The sequence below is a fragment of the Rhinolophus sinicus genome, linkage group LG13 (genome assembly GCF_036562045.2).
Source record: "Rhinolophus sinicus isolate RSC01 linkage group LG13, ASM3656204v1, whole genome shotgun sequence".
Taxonomy (NCBI): Eukaryota; Metazoa; Chordata; class Mammalia; order Chiroptera; family Rhinolophidae; genus Rhinolophus; species Rhinolophus sinicus.
The window spans coordinates 4044924-4067869 of NC_133762.1; the positions used below are offsets into that span (position 1 = coordinate 4044924).

General features: G+C 41.7%; 1 protein-coding gene across 4 annotated transcripts in view; it reads right to left on the minus strand.

The window, feature by feature from the left end:
- The window catches only part of LRRK1 (leucine rich repeat kinase 1), a 108136-nt gene that overhangs the window by 69486 nt on the left and 15704 nt on the right, over window positions 1-22946 (minus strand). Inside the window, exon 1 of one of the 4 annotated variants that reach the window (XM_019726629.2) lies at window positions 8271-8449. The exons of the other annotated variants lie outside the window; for them this stretch is intronic. The gene's annotated coding sequence lies outside the window, so the exon portion shown is untranslated. Of the gene's footprint in view, window positions 1-8270; window positions 8450-22946 lie in introns of those variants that run through there. 4 annotated transcript variants of the gene reach the window in all.

Here is a 22946-nt window from a genome sequence, read left to right on the forward strand (position 1 = left end):
AGGTTAGCTTCCAAACATTCACATCACAAAAGCAGATCACATTATAGCAGTTAACTTTTGAAAGCTAAAAAAAATTTATTTATTTATAATAGCATAAAAATTACATGCTTAGAAATAAATTTAACAAAAGATGGCTAAGAGCAGTACCCTGAAAACTATAAAACACTGCTGAGAGACATTAAACACGACCTATACAAATGGAAAGACATCCCATGTTTATAAATGAGAAGAATCAACAATGTACGATGTCAATTCTCCCCAGTTTGATCTATAGATACACTGGAATCCCAACCATAATTCTAATAGGCTTTCTTGTTGTTGTAGAATATTGACAATCTGATTCTCAAACTTGTATGGAAATTCAAAGGACTTAAAGTACCCAAAGTAATCTTTAAAAAGAAGAGCATTGAAGGACACACCCTATTGATTTCAAATCTTACTCTGAAGCTACAGTCATCAAGACAGTGTGGTACTGGGATAGACGAACAGATCCATGGACCAGAAAAGAGTTGAGAAATAGGCCCACACTTGTACATCCACCTGATTTTTGACAAGGGCACCAAAGCAATACAATGAGAAAAGCAGTTTTTTTCAACAAATGGTACTGGGACAACTGGCCATCCACCTTGAATGAAAAGAAACCCTGAGCCCTGTTTCTTACCACACAAACCTGAGATGGATCATGGATCTAAACATAAAAGTTAAATTTATAGAGTTTCTAGAAAAAAAAAAGAATACTTTGTGACTTGAGAGCAAGCAAAGGTTTTTTAGGACACAGAAAGCAGTAACTATGAAAGGAAAAATTGCTAATTAGATTTCACCCAAACTTTAAACTTCTGCTCATCAAAAGATTGATCTTCCACTTAAAAATAAACAGGAAAGTTACATACAGGAAGAAAATATTTGCAAAGCCTGTGTCCAAAACAGGAATGGTATCTAGAATATAAAAAGAACTCCTACAACTCAGTAACGAAGGGCAAACAACCCAAGTAAAAATGGGTGAAGATTTAAACAGTGAAAGAGATTCAAAGAACTCAATATCATTAGTCATCAGGGAAGTGCAAATTAAAACCACCAAGAGACACCACTCCACTCCCACCAGAATCACTACAAATTTCAAAGATTTGGAGAGCATATGGAGCAACCAGAACACTCAGACCTTATTGGTTTCAACGTAAAATAATACAAACACTTAGGAAAGAAGTCTGGTGTTTTTTTATAAAACTAAACATATACCAACCCTATGACCCACAGTTCTATTCTTAGATATTTACCCAAGAGAAATGTCTAAAAACTTACCCAAGAATGTGCATAGCAGCTTTATTCACAGTATTTCCAAACTGTAAATAGCACAGGTGTCCATCAACAGAATGGACAAACGACTAGGTATGATGGTTTAGTAACTAAGTACTCAGCAATAAAAAGGAATAAACTATTGATCCATGAAATAACTGACAGAAATCTCAAAACATGATGCTGAGAGTAAGAATGATTGCACAGGATTCTAATCTATGGATGAAAAAAATAAAATCAGAACAGTGAGTGGTTTCTCGGGGTCGGGACAAGCATGAAATTAACCAGGGTGGGAAATGGGGAAATTGTCTGCTGATGGTTCTATACCTTGATGGTGTTTTCATTACAGTGGTGTTATTTCAAAACTTATCAAACAGTCCAATGAAGGTATGTATCTTTTATTTTATATACATTTTACCTAAAAACTATAAACAATATTGAATAATATGAATGCTAAAGCATTTGATGGTAAAGTGCACACGTGTTTCCAACTTACTTTGAAATGCGTTAAAAAATGATGGATTGAAGATGGCGGAGAAGGTGAATGCTGTGCTCAACTTCTCTCAGGACCACATAAATTACAATGAAATTACAGAACAACCATCATCGAGAATTGCCTGAAGTCTAGCTGAACTGAAACCCTACAACTAAGGACATACAGAAGAAGCCACCTTGAGACTGGTAGGAGGGGCAGAGACATGGAATGGGCTGGCCCCACACCTGTGTGAGATCATTAAAAATTGGGTGGGATATCTTGGGTGTGGAGGTCCCCCCTGAGGATTGAGGGGTCCCAGCCCCTCCCCAGTCCAGGGTTCCAGTGCTGGGGGAAGAAGTCCCCATAACTTTTGGCTGTGAAAACCAGCAAGGACGGTGGCTGAGTGACATGAGGGTGGCTGGAGTCCCAGGCCCTCCTCTTAAAGAGCCGATGCATGGACTTACTCACCAATGGATTCACTCGTTCTGAACTCCAGCACTAGATGATCAGCTCAAAAGATGACAGGGACATATTGGGAGGAACTGAATTGTTTGGCTGCAGGGCGAGGGCTGGAGGGGCAGCTTTCTCTTGGATGGAGGAGCTGGCTTAAAGCCATTGTTCCTTTGTTGAGCCCTCCCCCTCGAAGCATGCAGATGCAGGCAGCTACCACATCTCTATCAAACTGGCTATCACCTTTCATCTACCCTGCCCTACTGATTCTCTGAGACCCTGCCCCACCCAACTTGTAGGCACACACAAGCTGCTTCCAGTGGCTTTCCCGTACAAACAATGTACCTTGGCTCATGGTGCAGACTTTCCTAAGATCTCTCAAAGGGTCACAAAATCCAAACCAGAAGCATCTGGTCTCAGCATGTCCCGTACCTCTGGCTGAGCAGCCCTAGGCCCAGCACTAATGGTCACTGGCTTCAGTTTGTAGATTGGCCTCTCAAGGCACCTCCAAGCCTAGTGTGGGTGGCACCTATCTGTAGATTGCTTTGTGGCTCATGCCAGGTGGCCCCAGGCAGAACATAGGCTGTGGCTAAACTTGGCCTGCAGCAGGTTTCCTGCCTCCCCCAGGAGGCTCCAAGTCTGGCATACATGCTGGCCAGCTTTAGATCAACCTGGAGCACCACCTGGCTGTTTCGAAGGATGACACACCCAAAGGACAGACTGAGCAGGCACCAGAGCCATGCTCTGTAGGGTCAGCCCCTGCACAACAGCTCCTTTTCTATAGTCACAGATAGTCCTTACAACCAATCAGCCTGAGGGTCAATCCCTCCCAATGACATGCAAACAGCAACCAACGCTCAACTACAACAGGAGGGCAGACACAACCCACACAGGGACACACCTGGAACACTCAGCTCAGGTGACCAGGGAGACGGTGCCCTGGGTCCCACAGGTCACTTACTACATAAGGCCACTCAACTAAAACTGGAAGGCATAGCAGCCCTACATAATATATAGAAACAAACACAGGGAGGCAGCCAAAATGGGGAGACAAAGAAATATTTCCCTAATAAAAGAACAGAACAAAACTCCAGAAAAAGACCTAGACAAAATGGAGACAATCAATCTACCAGATGCAGAGTTCCAAACACTCAATGATCTCAGGGATAACTTCAACAAAGAGATAGGCAACATAAAAATGAAGATGGAAAACATGAAAAGAATCAGTCAGAAATAAAGACTACAATAACTGGAATGAAGAATACATCAAAGGGAATCAACAGTAGATTAGATGAAGCAGAGGGTCAAATCAGTGGTTTGGAAGATAAGGTACCAGAAAGCATCCAATCAGAACAGCAAAAAATAATTTTAAAAATGAGGAGAGTGTAAGGGGCCTCTGGGACAACAATAAGCATACAAACATTCACATAATAGGGGTATCAGAAGGAGAAGACAGAGAGCAAGGGATTGAAAACCTATTTGAAGAAATAATGATGTTATTTCCTTCCTAATCTTGTGAAGGAAATAGCCGTACAAGCCCAGGAAGCACAGAGAGACCCAAACAAAATGAACCCAAAGAGGTTCACACCAGGACACATCACAATTAAAATGCCAAAGGTTAAAGACAAAGAGAGAATCTTAAAAGGAGCAAGAGAAAAGCAGTTAGTTACAAGGGAGCTCCCATAAGACCACCAGCTGATTTCTCAACAGACACTTTGCAGGCCAGAAGGGATTGGCAGGAAATAGTCAAAGGGATGAAAGCAAGGACCTACAACCAAGATTACCCAGCAATTCTAAAAACTATCATTTAGAATTGAAGGACAGATAAAGAACTTCCCAGACAAGAAAAAGCTAAAGGAGTTCATCACCACCAAACCAGTATTGCAAGGAATCTTAGAGGGACATCTTTAAGAGAAAAAAGAATAGATAAAACATATGAATAATAAAATGGCAATAACTGGCAAATACTATCAATAACTACTTTAAATGTAAATGGATTAAATGCTCCAATCAAAAGATAGGGTAGCTGAGTGGATAAGAAAACAAAACCCTTACATATGCTGCTTCCAAGAGACTCACTTCAGATTGAAAGGCACACACAGACTTAAAGTAAAAGGATTGGAAAAAGATATTTCATGAAAATTGAAAAAAAAAAAAAAAAGCAACAGCAAAAAAGCTGGAGTAGCCATACTTATACAAGACAAAATAGACTTTAAAACAAAGGCTATCACAAGAGGCAAAGAAGGACCCAGTAATCCCACTTCTGGGCATTTTTCTGAAGAAACCCAAATGCTACTTTGAGGGGATGTTTGCATGCATATATTTATTGTAGCATTGTTTACAATGGCCAAGATATGGAGGCAGCCTGGGTGTCCGACGATGGTGAATGGATAAAGAGGGGGTGGTACATATATACAACGGAATATTGCTCGGCCAGGGATGAAAGTGGGTTCTTGCCATCGGCGGCAGCATGGATGGACCTGGAAGGTATTGTGCTGAGCAGAATATCAGACAGAGAAAGACAGATGCAATGTGATTTCACTTACATATGGAATCTAAAGAAGAAAGTAAACAAACAAAACACAAACAGACTCATAGATACAGAGAATACTTTGATGGTTGCCAGATGGGAGGGGGGTTGGGAGGGTAGGTGAAAAAGGGGAAGGAATTAAGAAGTACAAATTGGTTGCTACACAGTAGTCATGTGTTGTAGGGTATAGCAGAAGGAATATAGTCAATAATATTATAATAACTACGTATGCCAGGTGAGTACTGAACTAGTCAGGGGTATCACTTCTTAAATTATATAATATCTAATCACTATGCTGTAAAAAAAAATCAATAAAACGCAGAAAAAAAAATGATGGATTGATGGATGGATAGAGGAATGGACAGACAGAAATATAAACGAGCAATTTTAGAAAATGTTAATAGTAGACTCTACGTGGTAGGTATATGAGTGTACATAATTCGGTTCTTTCAACTTAACCATATGTTTGAAATTTTTCATAACAAAATGCTGGGCAAAGTCAATCAAAACAGTCCCGCTAAAGGCGGGCCTGCTATGTGACATCGGAGCTGAAGGAGCTCCACCAGCAGCACAGAAAAATCCTTCTCTGTCGAAAGGCAGAGCCAAGCTGCTTACAGTGAAGGCCGTTGATACAATGCAGGGTCTTTACAGCTTACTCTAAGCCATGACTTTCACCATTTTACAGGCAACCATCCTGAAAATCCACGTAAATGGGTGAGTGTCACAATTTGCGTTATTGCCAAAACACCAATGCAAGTTCACTGCGTCTGCGTGGAGATTATCGGGGTGTGTTTTTTTTTTTTTTTTGACTGCGTATTTCTGGAAAAAGGAATCAGAAAAGGGCTTAGTGTGTAAGTGATTATAGAAGCGAAGGAGGCAGCTTTGCTTCCCATCACACACAGCAGTCTCTATTAATTATTTACAGTCAGAGACTCTGGGACATGAGGGCTAGAGGGAGAGAGACCACTACCAGGGGCGAGAAGGAGGTAAAATTAAGGGCAGCATCATCCATCAGTAGGGCCACTTAATTATGTCACTGGTCATCTTTCAGAATTAAACAAGTATCTCCCTTATCTCTGTAAAAGACTGAGAGAGAGAGAGAGAGAGAGAGAGAGAGAGAGAGAGAGAGAGAGAGAGAACACAAAAATAATACATATGGAGAGAGAGAGAGAGAGCAGGTATAAGGTAACCTCTTCTGTTCACATTAGAAAGGTAAATAAAAACAGTTAACCTTCAAGCCCAACTGAAGGGACATTTAGAAGGTAGAACCTAGGACATAGGGTGCATGTGAAATTACAAAGGTGCTTTTACTTTAACTTGAGTATTAAATAATAGAATGTGTGTGGAGTAAATGACATAATAAGAACCAAGACTCTGCTCAGTTCTATTTATATTTTTTCAGTGTGGTGGTGTTTCCAGTTTTAAATCCGATTTTCTGAAGTTGCATGGACAGCACAAGTCTACTCTCACTGACCCGGAGAGCCAGGGGAATTCGGTCCAATCAAATTGTTGGATGGACATTATGAGAAAATATCAGTTAATGAATATGCACTTAATTTAATCTGCCCACTTCACTTGATTTCCTGAAATTATAAAGAGAATGGTTACACATAACTTAATTGAAAGAAAAAGAATCAAAGTGCTAACCATGAGTAAGTAGTAAGGATGGGCTGGGAGGGAATTAGTGATTTGACTAGAAAATGCTTTTCTTCTTTATTTCCCAAGTTCCCCTTAATGGAATGACATGACTGTTTTAGTTAAGACTTTAAAGAAATGACACAATAAAAAAACACACTCTCACTGAAAAAAAATTCAATAATACAAATATACATCATGTAAAATGCAGAAGCCTCTCCTCCTCATACCAGACACCTTTTGTAAGAGGTAAATTTTTACTTTTATAGTAATCCCCCCCCAAAAAAATACTACAGTTTTGTATTTGAGAATTGGTGACCTCTGATTTAAACTTAAAGCAGGGGAATGTATTTACCTTATTTGTGATTATTCAGTTATGTGTCTGTGCCTATTAATCAAAGATTGTCCATAATTTTATTCTTTTAGAGTAAAACATCACAGTTCTAAATATTTTGCTAACACAGATTTTAAATTCATATTAAAAATATAACCCCCCAAACTGATTCTATGTCAATAAAATATTAATATACCAAATAAGTAACTAGAACCAGTAGGAAAATAGTAGTAGAATATTAGAATGATTCAGTTTCAAATGAAAAAAAAAAAGCATTCCTTTTTGTTCTCTTAGAATGTGTCATTATTTTCCTGCATAGCAATGAAAATTCGCTGTATACTTATGTGTATATATGTATGCATAAACTACAAACAGGCATCTCACTTGCTTTTAATGCATAGTTAATATGTTTAATGAAGTATGTAACTAAAGGAGGAGAGGGAATGCAATAGTACAGTGTTGTGTGTTTTTTTGTTTGGTTGGTATTGCTTGTTTGATTTTAGGAGACAGTCAGTTAGAAGTAGGAACTAGTGAGAGGACACTATAAATGTGGTGGCTGATCCAGTACATGAAGAGTTATTTAACAACACAAGACATGTTTACAATACGCTGGGAGATGATACGTGAACACATTCCTGGTCGGGATAAATGCTAATATCTACAGAGCCTGGTATTTAAATGTGCTAGATATGGATGCTCTATTAAAGTTCATTATATGAAGAAGTATTTGGTTGAACAAAATATCAAAAAACCTGTGGAACCAGAATATCATGCAGTCTTTGATGTCACTTTCAATTCTATTTATAAAGAAATATTTTCAGTAACACAGTACATTTCACGTATCCAGCCATTTCTAGGAGAAATGTTTTTAGTTGCCAAGAACTCAACCTCTAAATGTCACTTCTGCAATTCAGGTGTTAGAAAAACAAATTACTTGATGACAGGAGAACTGTTGAAAATTATATTTCTCTTTTATCTGGGGGAAATAATAAAACAGAATTGTAGAGTGATGTCTGTCTGTAAAAGACACACCACTTACACCAACAGCTCACTGTAGCCTTCACCACCTTAAAGAGAGTCTTCCTTTGTCTGTTGATTCTGAGTCTATTCTGCCAGTATAGCCTAAGAAGACGTTCTTATCTTTTCTTCCAGAACAATATTTGTTAAATGATATCTCTTGATCCAATAATCAGAATAAGATTCTCTTTACTGTTTTTTTTTCCCCCTTACAAATATAGGACAATGGAGAGGTAATATGAAAGTCACTTTAATTCTATAAGTTGTAAATGTTGGCTTCTTCTATAGCTATACTATATAAATATTATGTATTTAATTCTCTCATCCCCGCCAGAGAAAACAGTGGAAGGAGAGTGCTGTCTGTTGATTCAGGAACTGTGCCATCGTCTGAACATCCTAGAAAAGACACTAAAATTTTCCTTGCACATCCATGAATATTTTTATGACGTTCAACAGAGTAGCAAAAAGTGAAAATCTGCCTATCAACCCAAGTCCACTGCAGGAGAAACAAAAGGACACTTTAGGGTGCTACTGACCTGGTCATAATTGTTTAACGACCTTCCCGTGCCATCCTCCACCAAGTCCCCATGTGGCCAAAGCACCGGGAAAAGGGGCTGTCCCTCCCTGGAGGGTCTCGTCCTCTGTAGCTCTGGGTTTACTGGCCTTCAGCTGAAAGGATGCTTCGTTCTCTGCCAGCTATCACTCTAGAGTTTTAGCCTCAGCAGCAATTTTCATCAGTGGGTCGAATTACGGTGAAATCCAACCCTTTATTTCTTCAGGGAAGATGCAGAAGTTGGGGGTGTAAAGGGCGACATGAACCCCAGGATGACCCTCGGTAATTCCTCATCAGCTCCAGATGGCTGGTGCTCTGCCCCGACACGCTGGGCCGCTTGGACCGGCCAGCATCAGAAGAGAAACAACAGACAGCCGCGGCCTTCACCACAAACCTGGCTCACGGCTCACAGAACAACGCTCGAGCAACAGAAGCTGGATGCTTCTCAGCCCAGCAAAACCTCCCAGCTCAGATGGGCACCTTCTCTGTGGACTTCTTAATCACTGGAGATGGATTTTTGGTTAACAAAAAGGGGATGGGCCATTTTATCTACAAACACATCCCTCAGGAAAGTGCTGTTTTCTTTAGAAATTAAAAAACACACAACAAAAAACAGTTAATCATAAGGCACCACATGATGTCCACCCGACATAGTGAAAGGTTTAGTGAATTCTAACATCCATGGCTGACCGGACTGTGGAGAAGTGGGTACGTCTGTCATTGTGGGAGGCCTTGCAAATGGTGTGATGTTTCACAAAGCAAGAACAATACTAGAGAATACGACCCAGGGAGAGGTTTCACCGGTTCACTCAGGGCTTTTTCTCCTAGAAATTCACCTGCAGACACAACATGGCACAAACATTCCTGAGCTAGGGCACTGCCCTGCAGACTGACCTACTGACAGTGGACGGAAGAACCCGCCCACCAGGTAACTGGCCAATGTCAGGGAGTTACGGAGTGGCTTACAGTAAAGGAAATGCCTAGGGGTCAGCTCTGGTGCTCGACTTGTGTCATTTAATTCAATTTGAAGCTCCCAGCGATGCTACGCATAGGTGTCATGGCTGCGCTTTTACAGACGAGAGGCCAAGATAAAGACACTGTTCATGATGACAGAGCTGGCAGAAGCAGGGGCAAGAATGGAAGCGGGTCTTTCTGGTCTCAGAGCCCATAGAATTTCCACTAGTCTGGTTTCCGATGTGATACCTGTTATGGACTGCATGTTTGTGTACCCTGAAATTCATACATTTTCATCCTGACTCCCACTGAGAATGCATGAGGAGGTGGGGATTTTAGGAAGTGATTGGGTCATGAGGGGGGAACCCCCACGGAGGGCTTACTGTCCTTACAGAAGAGACACGAGAGAATGTCTCTCTCGCTGCCGTGTGAGGCTACAAGGAGGAGGCGGCCATCTGCAAATCAGGAATTGAGCCCTCACCAAGAAGAGAATCTGCCAGCACCTTGATCTTGAACTTCCCAGCCTCCAGAAGTAAATGCCTGTGAGAAGTAAATGCTTGCTGTTGAAGCCGCCCAGTCTGTGGCAATTCGTGAGATAGCAACCCAAGCTGATGACAGGAACTTTGAGGGACTTCAGTGTGAGGAACTACTGTACAGCCTTTAAAACCGACAATAATGAAGACTAAGGAGAAGTATGAAACATACTTAGCTGGTCTTAAGCTAAAAGAGTGGGCTATACGGCACAGATTGAGAACCATCATGGAAAAACTACGTAACACACAACACTGGCTGACATCATTTGAAAATATGCAAAGTGAAAGAATTTATTCCAGCTTGGTAGATCTACATGTGATTAAAATGCTTTGGGGAAGAAAAAAGAGGTTTCTCATGAGTCCAGTTTATTACTTTTGTTTATAAAAATGTAGTCTGTCTGTCTTTCTGTGTAGAAAGACCTGAAGAACAGGCATACATGAGAGCAGCAGTTGCCCCCAGCAGGTGAAATGACTAGAGATTATTTTTCTATTTGAGTTTTTCTGTGTTTTCCAGTACCATTCCCCACCCCGCCCCACAAGCTTGTATTCATTTTGAGATGAAGAAAAATAAAACTAAAAGAGGAAGTGTACCCAGCACAAAATGAACTACTTTCAATCTGATTTAATGAACGAGTTCTTTGATGGGGTCTTCTAAATTAAAGGGACTCTTTACTTGCCAGCAGACCAAGTTGCTCTGGGACAACAAAAGACAGAGAGCAAGAAAACCTTCCGGGACAGCCATGGGCAAAGGTGTCTCAGACTTCGAAAGATAAAACAAAATGGTCTATGATACTGCTTAGTACATCAGTAATTACTGCCAGATGCTATAAGAAAGCCACCTCTTCCCAACTCTCACGTAAGATATGACCAGAGTTCTGGGTGGTTCGAGAAGCTGTCCCCACCCAGCTGTGACCAGAACTGGGACTTGGTTCCCAGCACCTGCCATCAATGCCCAATCCTCCACTTCCCGTGCTGTGCCCTCCCAACCTAACATGGGACCCTTATTCGGACTGTCACACGCTTGGCAAACACATGGGAATTAACAGGTGAGATGATCCTATCTCATTAGATAGAAAATTTCTCCACAAGTTGCCTGCAGCAGCAAAAGAGAAACAGAAATACAGAGACACAAAGACGAATTCTTTCTTAGACTTAGTTCCTCTTCCAAAAATTCAGTGATTTATCGCTCACCCAGTCTACAAATATTTAATACCTACTATGTGCTGAGCTAGCCCCTGGGGACACAGCTTGATGAGTCAAGGAGGAAGAGCTGGAATATAATGTGCCATTCTTCCCAGATTTTAACTGTAAACACTTACAGCAGAAACCATGCTTGAAAAACTTGGGATGGTCAGCAGATAAACACGGACCTGGTAAAGAAGGAAGAACCATCCCTCTGAGGAAATAAAAACCACAGAAGCAAGACAGTTCCTTTATTTAACACTCCTTCAAATAATATAAAATGGTACAATCTGAAGATACGGAAAAATCAGTCAGCTCTGATCCCGGGGTTGATGACTGGGGTTATAAATACTGAGGGTTAGGCCACCCTTGGTCACAGTTATCCTGAGACTGGCGCGCTTACTCCAAGGGAATCATTCTACATATTTAAAAAGCATTATGAAAAAGCAAAAGATGCTGATTGCAGCATTGCTCCGCAGAGAGAAGAATGGTGGTTATGAAGCTTATCAAATGCGTTAAAATGTCTATCACATTGAGTACATGGAGGGACAACAAGAGAAAAGTGACACGAAGGAAAGGCCGCCCCGCCCAATGATAGAGAATATTGGCTTCTTATGTTGTAGACTTTGAGGTGATCTTTTCCCCTTTCTGCATTTTCCAGTTATTCCTCTGTTACTATGATGGAGAAATTGTGTTTTAAGATATACTTTCCAAGTTGACAAAGCAAAATTTGTAACTGAAGCCAGCTCGGTCTTGGCAATGTTGGGCACAAGAGAAGGAAGGAACGCTCTCAATCCAGAGGGCGATTTAGGGTGAGGCACCCAGATTTTCCAGTAGTGCCTTTTACAGGAGAGCCATGAACTGCGCTGAAACACGTGGTGACAGAAATAGAACCGTACCCAAAGGCTAAGACTTGGGTTCAAGTTCTAGCTCTACAGCTGCATGGTCTTGGCAAGTATTTAAGATGTTTGTATCTTGCCATCTTCTTATTAACAAAAGTTGCAAAATGCATGACAAAAAAAAAAAAAAAGAACAAAGAAAGGAAGTAAGGGACTAGCACACAAATGGGAGTTATTTTCAAGGGGTCTGCCCCTTCACCTCCATTGCAGGCAGCCATGAGGTGGCTACACTGCACTCACTTCCTCCCAAACCCCAGGGCTCCCCGCCTCCACCTTCACTCTTGTCTCCCCATTTGGAAGGAGCCCCTGCCACTCCCCTGCTCATCAACACATCCCTCTTCCTTCCAGGCCCAGCACTCATTGTGCTCCTCAGGGAGAACTGGGGGCTTCCCATGGGCTCCCTTCTCCCCCCTTTGCCAGCACCTGGCCTGACCGAGACCGTCCCCCTCATGAAGTGTCTGTCGGCCTCTTTCTGCCCCACTCTCTCCCTGGTAAGTTCTTTCTACTCACATCAAGTGTGCCTACCATTGTACCATGCACACAGCAGGTGCTCATGAAAATCTGCCTGCAGTCAATGTATTAAACCTCCAGGGCGCTCCACGTGTGCATAACGGGTTCACCTACGATCCTGCCCATCAGTGGTCTCATTCAGAAGGTCCACAGGGGCACACAATTCTCCTGGTAAAAAAGGAGAAGGCCACATGCTGGCCCTTCTGGACCTTCCTTTCCACGAACAGCTCCATGGTGGCCCCGCGGCCCGGCCAGCACCCCACCTGCTCTAGAGTCTGGCCGCGTCAGCAAACAGTGGTCAGGTTTATGTCAGGTCAAGATAATACTTTGGGGCTTTCCAGTTCATAAAAGCATCTGAGGACTGAGGAAGGAGGCCCCAGTGTACAGAGAGCCATGGAGAGAAGGGGAGGAATGTGACAGCCATGCCACCCTCCTTTAGCACCCAGTTGGGCATGCATGTTTATACTGCTCCCTTGTGTTTCCTGGAAATGACGTCAGCAGCCACATTAGAGGTTGTACAATTCAGATGAATTAAAGTATGGGAAGTGCTCACAACACTCCCTGACCCTCAGGGGGCTTTCAATAAAAACTAGCTGTTATTATTGCTATCCGAAATGAAGTTAGAAATTTGGCCAGTGTCTCAGAACTGTGAAGTCTGGGGCTCACATCCTACTCCTCAAGCATCTGAGATGATAAATCATGTTAATTCCAACGGACACGTTGGTGGTTTTCTGAATCTTATTTACTGAGCTTGGCGTCCGTTGTGAGTGGAGGCTGTTAACCTAAAATTAAAAGGCCAAAGTCAGAGGCAATGAGCATTTATTTGAGATCCAAAAAGAATAGCTAATCGGGAAGCACTGATTCGGGAAGAAAGCCAAATACAGTGTTCCCATTAGGAAGCGAAGGCAGGGGAGGGGAACAATGATACCATCAATTATATCATAGAAGGAAGGCATTTCTACCGGTGCAGATAAGCTAACACAGTGATGCTAATTCTAACCAATGCTTTTAATTTTCAGCCTGGTAGCCATCAGTCCGGTAGTCATAATATCCGCTTTCTTATTATCTTTGCAAACAGTTGTTTGAGACACAGTCTTGCTTTAGGTGTATTTTGCCATTTTAATATTCCAAAGGTTTGAGGTATAAGACATGCAAGGCAGTTCCTCTGGGATGGCAGCTCCGACTCTATTTTGTTTATATTATTGTTGTTGTTTTTTTTACAAGGCCAAATACTGGAAGACAAAGGGCATACTTCGAGCACCCTCACTGGGCTTGCCAGGCGCAGATACACTCCAAATGCCTGGACATCAACTCCAGACAGGACGGCACATGTCAGGGGACACAGTCAGGCCTCTGCATGCTTTCCAGCAACTCAATAAACATTTGGCATAAATGGTACTGGCCAAAACGCAGAGCCCACCTGTTTCCTCTGACAGTGCCCTTACCTAAAAATGCTGCTGCGTGAGGTCAGCCAACGTTCAACTGAGTGGCCTTAGAATTCATTTTGGGTAATAGACTTTAAAAGATTGTCTTCATCCATCTTAACCCACCTCATCTGGTCTACAATTCATTGTTCATAGCATTCTTTTATAATTCTTTTTATTTCTGTATAGTTGGTAGTGATGTCCCCCTTTCAATCCTGATCTTAGTAATTTGAGCTTTGTCTCTTAGTTTTCTTGGTCATTCTAAGCCAGGGGTGTCCAAACTTTTTTCAACATTTTTCACCAAGGGCCATATGCGGTAAAATACACAAACAGCCAGGCCACTCACTCGAGGTGAAGTACATATTGCCTCAACTGGTTTATTTAAGTAAACTAAATACATTTTTGGAATTTGCTGTGGGTCAATTAAAAATGGATTGCAGGCCGCAGTTGGCCCATGGGCCACAGTTTGGACACCCCTGTTCTAAGCGACAGTTTGTTATATTGTTGGTTTTTTTCAAAGACCCAACTTTTGGTTTCACTGATTTTGTCTATTGTTTTTGTAGTCTCTATTCCAGTTATTTCTGCTCTAATCTTTGTTCTTCCTTCTGTTTGCTTTGCATTTAGTCTGTTCTTTGTGTTAGTTTCTTAAGGTGGAAGGTCAGGTTATTCATTTGAGATCTTTTTTAATATAGGTAGTTATAACTGTAAATTTCCTCCTAAGCACTGCTTTAGCTGCATCCCTAAGTTATAATATGTTGTGTTTTTGTTTTTATTCATGCATGCTCCGATTTTTCTTTGTTATTTCTTTTTTAACCCACTGGTTATTTAGGAGCATGTTCTTTCATTTCCATACATTTGTGAATTTCCCAAATTTTCTTCTGCTGTTGATGTCATATTTCATTCCATGGTAGTCAGAGAACATATTTGGTATAATTTCAATCCTTTTAAATTTATCGAGGCTCATTTTATGGCCAAACAAAATTTAAACACAAAGAAAAAAGCCACAAAACTATGTGTCCTAAAACACACAAATAAGGTAAAAAGATAAATGACAAATTAGAAAAAATGTTGCAACGTATACCACACAGGGTTAATATGATGAAGCGGGCACACTCTTACATTGCTGGAGTGAATGCAAAGTGGTGTAACGCCTATGGAGTGGAGTTCACCAATATCTGGCAAAATTACACCTGCATTTTCCCTCTTAGCCAACACTAGGGCTGTGAAAAATTCATACCAAAGATGCAATAGCAAAAATGCACAATGATGTCTACACAGGACAATTCATTGTAGCTTTATTGCAGGGGAAGCAATCCAGATGCCCATCTACAGAGACCTGGCTAAATCAACTATGGGGCATCCACGCAAGAGTCCTCTACAGTGGTAAGAAGGAAAGAGTTCTCTATATTCCGGAGTCATCTCCCATTGTTCTGTGATTCTCAGGGCAGCTCCATTCCCTGCCCCTGGGGGGGGGGGGCACACAACATCCCGGTCCCCAGGGCCCTGTGTGCTGGGTCTGTTCACCCCATCCTAGAGCTGGGAAGACAAGAGGCTCTGCAGGGAGCAAATAAAAAGCTGGAATATGCCCCCCAAGTGGCAGCCCTGGGCAGCGCAGTGGAGAAACTGCCGCACTGAGCTTGGAGTCACCGAGATTGGCTCTGCCCATCATGTGACACGTGTATATGGAAGAGGGAGAGGCCTGCTCCCCTCCTGCCTGCCACTGTGCCCACAGGTCACTCTGTCAAGGATTATCCTGATGCCCTTCCATCACCTCCATGCACCTGTAGTTACTGATGGCAGGGACATAATCGGCAAGGAGGTGTCCCACCTCCACCTCTCCATCCTCCCAGGCAGAGTCCAAGGGCACCTTCCTGGTTCAGGGAGGGCAGGGCAGGGTGCTGAGGTGCCGGCACTGAGAAGAGCAGAGGCGGGGGCAGACAGATAGACAGACAGACACATGCACACAGGAAGACAGGCTGGCTTTGGGGGACACACCTGGGGGTCTCTAGAGAGTATGAGATCAGAGACTGAAGTCAGAGATGGATTTTGCCAACTTCTGGGGAAGGTCTGGGCAAAGGAGTTCAAAGGCTTGGCCGTGTGTTTCAAATGGAATTCCCCATGGATGGCTTGTCAGGAAACTTTAGTAAAGATTTCAGCTGCTTTTTGATTTGGTTTTAAGATTCCAGGCTGGAGTTTCCTTCCATGGTGCTAATGGAGGCCGTGCAGTGGCTCAGGTCTGCCTGGACCTCACATCAGGAGTTGTGTCTCCACCTCCTATTTTCTCACCAATGGATCATACGATGATAGCGTTGGACAGCTTGCTTTTCCCATGTAAATGCTCTTCTCTATTGGCACATGGCGGCGACCCAACACTTCTGTGTCCTCCCTGCAGGTCACTTAGGGCATTTCCAGTTCTTTGTAAGTCCCTTCGGCACTGCAGTGAATGTGCCAGTGTTTGTCACTTGAGAGAAGCTCTGCTACAGAATAGTTCTAATTGTTATGCAGTCACTTTTATTAATCTTCTCTTTTATGATGTCGAGGTTTGTAGCATGCTGAGGAAATACATTCCTTCCTTGCTCCAAAATTATTTTCATTTATCATTTCCCTAGACTGTTCATGGCATTAATTTTTATGTTTAAATCTTTGGTTCATCTGAAATTGATTTGAGTCTGCAAGTGAGAACGTAATATGCTATTTCAAGCTTATTACCAAATAAACTTTTTTCTCTGCACTCATTTGGAATTCGAAAGAGTAAAGCAAAATTGATGTGCATTGTGCCCTATTTTCACTCTGTCCCACTGTTCTCTCTGTCCTGTCTCTAGTCTCCAACGCCTTTTGTTGCTGCAGCGTCGTAATAAATTCTAACATATGATGGAACTAACCTCCCCCACTCCTCTCAACCTGCCTTCCTCCCATTTGAATTTTCTTGGCTATTCTCATGTGTTTATAGGCACTATAAGTATTTATCATACTTTTTTCATGTTCCAAAAAGAAGTCCTGTTTGTATTTTAATTACTACTGCATTGAATTATAGAATCAACTTGTGAAGAATTAACGTATTTGCAACGTAAGTCTTTCCATACAAGAGAAAGATATGTCATTTTATTTACTCAAATATTTTTTCTGCCCAAGGTTGAAAGTTTTCTTCAAATGGGCCCTGTATCTCATTATTTCCCCTAGATGCTTTACACTTAATTTATATTAATTTAATAATTAAGTGAGAAAGAAAACAAAACATTTCTACGTATCGCTCCTTAAGCATTCAAAGTTTTCATTTCAGTTTCCTAGGTTCTTAATGGGTCTTGATAAGGCATCTAATTATATGTTAACACCTGCTGGATATAATGTCAACATGAAGAACTTCTAGAAATTGGTAAGGAAACAACCAAAGAGCTCTCAGAGATTGATAAGCAAACGGTATGAAGAGAGGGTCCAAAAAAAATAAAAAATTACAGCCAGCTCTGACATGTGCTAAAACATGCTGAACGTTACTTACCACAAGAGAAATGCTGATAAAACTACTGAAACACCATTTGTTACCTATCAGATTAGGAAAACCCTGAATTTTGATAACAAACACTGTTGGCAAGCCTCTGGAGAATCAGGCAAGCACAGGCATTGTGGGAGATGGGGTGAACAGGAAAAACTCCAGGGAGGGAAACGGGCCACATCTGGCAGGTTTTTGGAAGCATGACCTTTGAGCCATCACTTCGGGCATTTATTATATAGATACGCTTGTATACATGTGAAAAGACATCATATTATTTGTTATAACGAAATATTAGGAACAGCCCATATGCCTATTAGGGGGAGACTGCTTAATAACAACTTGAGGTACAGCTATACAATGGAATACTAGCAGTTGTCAACAGAGTGATGACGATGATGGTGAAGGTGGTTAGGAGGACGATAGCCTTTATGCGCAAATGTGTGAAAGAAACTGGCAATGTACAGACCAGTGTGTGTGATCAGCCACATTTTGTGTAAAAGAGGGAAAAATAGGAAATTCTGGAAGGATGTTAAGCATCTGAGAAGTGTAGATTGGGACTTTTGCACCATGTGACCACAGTCAAACAACTAAGTTTTAACATCTTGGCCAGGAAAAAAAAAAAAAATGAGGTCATTCACTCTTCCTTTATCCTCTGCGTGTCTTCAGGCCGCGACACACACCCTCAAGTTCAAACAACAAAAATTGACTCCAGCTGATTTGCCTCAGTACTGGGGCTGCCATCTGCCCTCCAAACCCGGAAGCAGCACACAAAAGAAGCAAGAAAGAGCAGGATCGGGGGTCCTCTGTGGCTTGCAGGGTTGTAAGCCAATGTACTTCATGCGTGGATCGGAGGGGAACCCAACGGGTAATTACCACATGGCCACCAAAAGGTTAAAAGCAAATGTTACAGACACATCTGTGTCAAAAGTAATGCTTAACAGACACGAACTCCTCCCCTGCCCTTGACCGAAGACAAAAAACTCAGATCTTCAGTCTGAGCCGGAGTTAACATTCCTGGGAGCCGCACGCGTGGGCGTGAGGGCTTTTAAGTGTGTGTCTGAGCTGGACCCGTGCTGCTCCGCGGACGCCCCAGTCACAGCTATTTTCCCTGTATGGAAATGCCCGCTCACGTAGTACAAACTTCTTCAAGTTTAGTACAAACCCTGGCCAGACAATAATCTGGCTCTTCATTTTTATGAGTGATCTTCTGATGGTTAAACAGACGGTGCTCTCCCATTCCTCCGGAACCACAAACATCCTAAGAACGCCTGGGCTGGGCTACCATGGCCTGTTGCCACGATTTCTCTCTGACTCGTCCTCCCTGTGGATGGCTAGTGGCTGAGCATTTAAAAGAGACCCATGAATATCACAACTTCAAGCTTTACGAGGAGTTTGCTTTGTTTTTTTCCATGAGACATACAGATTTTGCTCATTTGCCCCCCTCCCAAGTGCATTCTGAAGACACGGCAAGGAAAGATTTTCACTTAAATGAAAACATATTTGATTAAAACTTTCATTAACTCGTCTTAATTAAGCAATTTAATGATTAGATTTGGGGTCATCACATTTCAGCTACACACACATTTGAAAATGAGCATCACTTGACTTGGGGAAAAAAAAAGGCCTGGAATTACACACTGTTCCCCAATAAAGTCCTGTTCCCCTTTCCCAAATAAGAAAAAAAATAATAAAAAAATAAAAAATAAAAAATATAAAAAAAAGAAAATGAGCATCAGCCATGTTTTAAATTCTGTGATTTCAGTGGTTTAGAGCCAAATAAAATCAAAGGGACCCTCTTTTTTTTTTATTCATTGTACTATTATTATCATGTTCACTAACAGCAAGGGGTTCCTGGTGCCGCTGTGCAACTTGCCCAACAGGGAAAGAGACAGAAATGGACATTTACCGAGGGGCTACCTACCTGGAACCCCTGTCCTGGAGCTACTCATTCTGCAAACAGAATTTCCACGCCTGTGTTACAGATAAGGACTAAAACCTGCTCCTTCCAACTGCAAAGCCAGAACTGTCACTCAGTTTTCCCAGCACACCTCAGAGATGCTAGACCATGAGAGGAAGGCAGCAGACAGACCCCTGGTTGTAGCCACCACCACCGGCCCCAAATACTTTGAAATCATAAAACGTATTTTTAAAAACTTACGAACCAGCTATATTACCACAGGAAAACAAGGTGACCCAAGATGGCCAGAAACCACGGTGCACACGGTGGAGAAGGCTTGGGGGGTGCTCTGAGGCTGCCTGGGGTGTATACGGGAAGCAGGACGATCCCTAGGCCACCAGCAGGAGACTCATGGAGGGGCCGAGGATTCTCACCCCGTATATGCCAGAGAGGACGTGAGGAGCCTCAGGTGGTAGGAGGCACGTGGCATCCCCCACCCAGGAGACACACTCCTGGTATGCTCCCAGGCATACTGCAGTCTCCCTGCCCCCTCTCTGCGGGCTGCAATGACCAGTGCTGCGTTTCCAGGCAGCTATGGGGAATCCCAACACAAAGATCAACTCCCAACCACATACCCAGAAACTTTTGAGGAAGATGAACACCGTAAAGGAGAAGCACCCAACTTCACCAACTGAGCCAGCAATCAGGACAGGCGATGGATCAGCAGGAAAAGACCCACATCTCACCCCCCCACCAGAAATAAAACTAAATCAAGTGTCCTGCTTATGTAGCTAAGGACCCAGAACCACTGGAACCGCAATGACCATCCAGGGCAGGAGAAAACGTAGCATACCTCACCGCAGCCCCCTTGGGCCTCAGAGGCCCCAAGGGGAAGTGAGCAGCTGACAGTGACTATGGATGAGCACGCAGGGTCTTATCAGATCAGAGGGCTTGCACTTTTGCTGGACCCTTACTTTACTGCTCAGGGAAGAAACCTGCATGAATAACCCAGTCATTGAAATAAGGGAGAGTGGGCAAACTTTGGGCTCTCCTGGTTCATGATTAAACTTGATTTCAGCAACCATCACCCTTATCCAGAAGGAAGAGAGTCAGTGCCTGAGCTTCCTAAGCAAAATCTCAGGCTCTGGCTTTCCAGCATCTCAGGGGCCCATCTCCACCCAGAACCAGTGTTAGTAAAGCAAGAACAAGACCTCAGAATAAATATGAACGTCTTGGAGAGATACAGGAGGACATGGCATCCGTAAAGAAGTATCGACTAAAATTTAAGCTCAGACATTAAAACTAGAAGACTCGAACTGTAAAACGCAGTAGATGGATGGCGGAGCAGAATGGACGGGGCTGGAGGACAAATCAACAACCTGGAAGAGCAAGCAGAGGGAGTAGCACCAAGACGCAGAGAGGTTGAAAGTACAGATAAAAAATTAAGAGGCATGGAAGACGATGCTTGGAGCTTTCCAAATGTGTGTTAATAAAAATTCCAGAGCTATGTACGCAAATAAATAAGAAAAATTCTCAAGGTGAACAAAGATGAATCCTCAGTAGTGAGAGAATATGACTTGAGAAGTTGCAAAAGGGGGAGTAAATTTAGAAAAGAGAAGAAAACAAAGGACAAGCAGAAATTATTTAAATAGAAGCAAAGAAATAAAAAAGAGCAACAACAAAACCCAAAGCTGGTTCTTTCAAAGGATTCATGAAATAATCTTATTAAAAGATTGATCGATAAGGTCTGGAATGAGAAAGGAGACAAAACTATGCAGTAGAGAATTAATCCTAAAATCTCCAATGACAATGGGCCTCTTTGGAGAAATGGCAGATGGCAAGTCTTGGACAGGACCACAAGGCCTGGAATATCTTGTCACATCAGAAAGCAAGGAAGTTATCAAAGTCTCCTGGGGTCATGTGAAAAATTAAAGGAACCAACCCAAAGAGGCTTCTGCTGGCCAAAGATGAATCATTTTAGCATCAAAAATCAAGTACGTTAAAATCCATGAGTTAATGATACAAAGAAAACAATCCTCATTAGTTGCCTTTAAAAGATGCTAGGGGATCGATTCATTTTCAGAAAAAGGAACACATAAGTTAAGGGAAGCTTCGTTTATCCTCACTTTCCCATCGAACGGAAACTCAAAGTACCACAGAGTTGATGAGAGAAAGTCCTTTAGAGATAGACTTCAGTTGGGTGAAGAAGGAATGACAGACTTAGATTCTATCATCACTCTGAAACCCTGAATGAAATAACTGATCTAAGCAACGAATGCTGACTAATCAAACCATTATGTGAAATGCTGAAAAGCCATGAGGACCTTTATATTGAATTATCAGGCCGACAACACCTGAAAGGACAGAAAAATCTCAATATCAAAGGGAGACAATTAGACATTAGTTGACGCCTGTGATCATGTCACAGGAAGTACACAATTTGCTATCTCGTGTTCTTGTCAAAACATCTGTCTGACTCTAATCAAACCTCGATCTCTAGAAGAAAGCACAGAGGAGAGAAGGGCATGTTAACTAACACACCAGAGCCAATTACCAAAATCCAGACTGTGGAAAACTGCAGAGGGCAAGCAGTGAGGTTTTATGAACTAAATCGCGAGGAAAAAAGAAGTGAGGGAGAAAGGTAGAAATGAAGAGACTTAAGGATTAAGGGTTGGGGATATGGGTGAAAAGGGGGAAGAAATTAAGAAGCACAAATTGGTTGTTACACAGTAGTCACGGGGATGTAGGGTACAGCATAAGGAATATAGTCAATAATATTGTAATAACTATGTATGGTGTAAGGTGGGTACTAGATTTATCAGGGGATCACTTTGTAATTTATAGAAATGTCTAATCACTATGTTGTACACCTGAACATAATGTAATATTATATATCAGCTATAATTGAAAAAAATATTTTAAAACAGGAAACAACTGAAAATAAAATTTCTGCGTCAAAACTTTAAAAGATTTATGTAAAGAAAAAAGCCATTTTGAATCTAGGCCTAAGAATCTGTGAGAGTCCAGAGAAATAACGAGAAAGGGAACTAATTATTTTCTCTGATTCTTTGGAAGAGAGGGTACTGGAAGACTGGGGACCAGGGTGGGAGGGAATACTTTTCATTGTATTTCCTTTTGTACTTCTGAATTTTATATCAAGTATATGATTTATATGGAAAATGAATAAAATAGTCTAAAATATACTTTAAATCCGGAAGTCACTATAAACTTTATGCTAATACACTTGAAAATCTAGATTAAATGAGTGACTAGCTAGACAAATGTATTGCCAAGATGAACTCAAGAAGAAATGGAAAGTTTAAATAAACCTATAACCTTTAAAGAAATGCAATCAACAATAAATAGTAAATAAATAAATAAATAAATCTATCTATGTAAAAAACACCAGGCCTAATGGTTTTAAAGACAAAAGGTTTTATCCAGTTTCTCACAAAATACAGTGGACTCTTGAACAACACGAGTTGAAATGCGTGGGTTCATTTATACATGTTTTTTTTCATAAATACTGTATTTCGTCTTCATTGTGATTTTCTTAATAACATGTTGCCCCTCTGGCTTACTTTTATTGTAAGAATGCAGTATATAATATATATAACATACAAAATATGTGTTAATTCACTGTTTATGTTATTGGTAAGATCAACAGTAGACTATTTATAGTTAAGTTTTGGGGGAGTCAAAAGTTAGGTGAGGATTTTCCACCATGGAAGGCACTTCTAACCTTCGTATTGTTCAAGGGTCACCTGCCC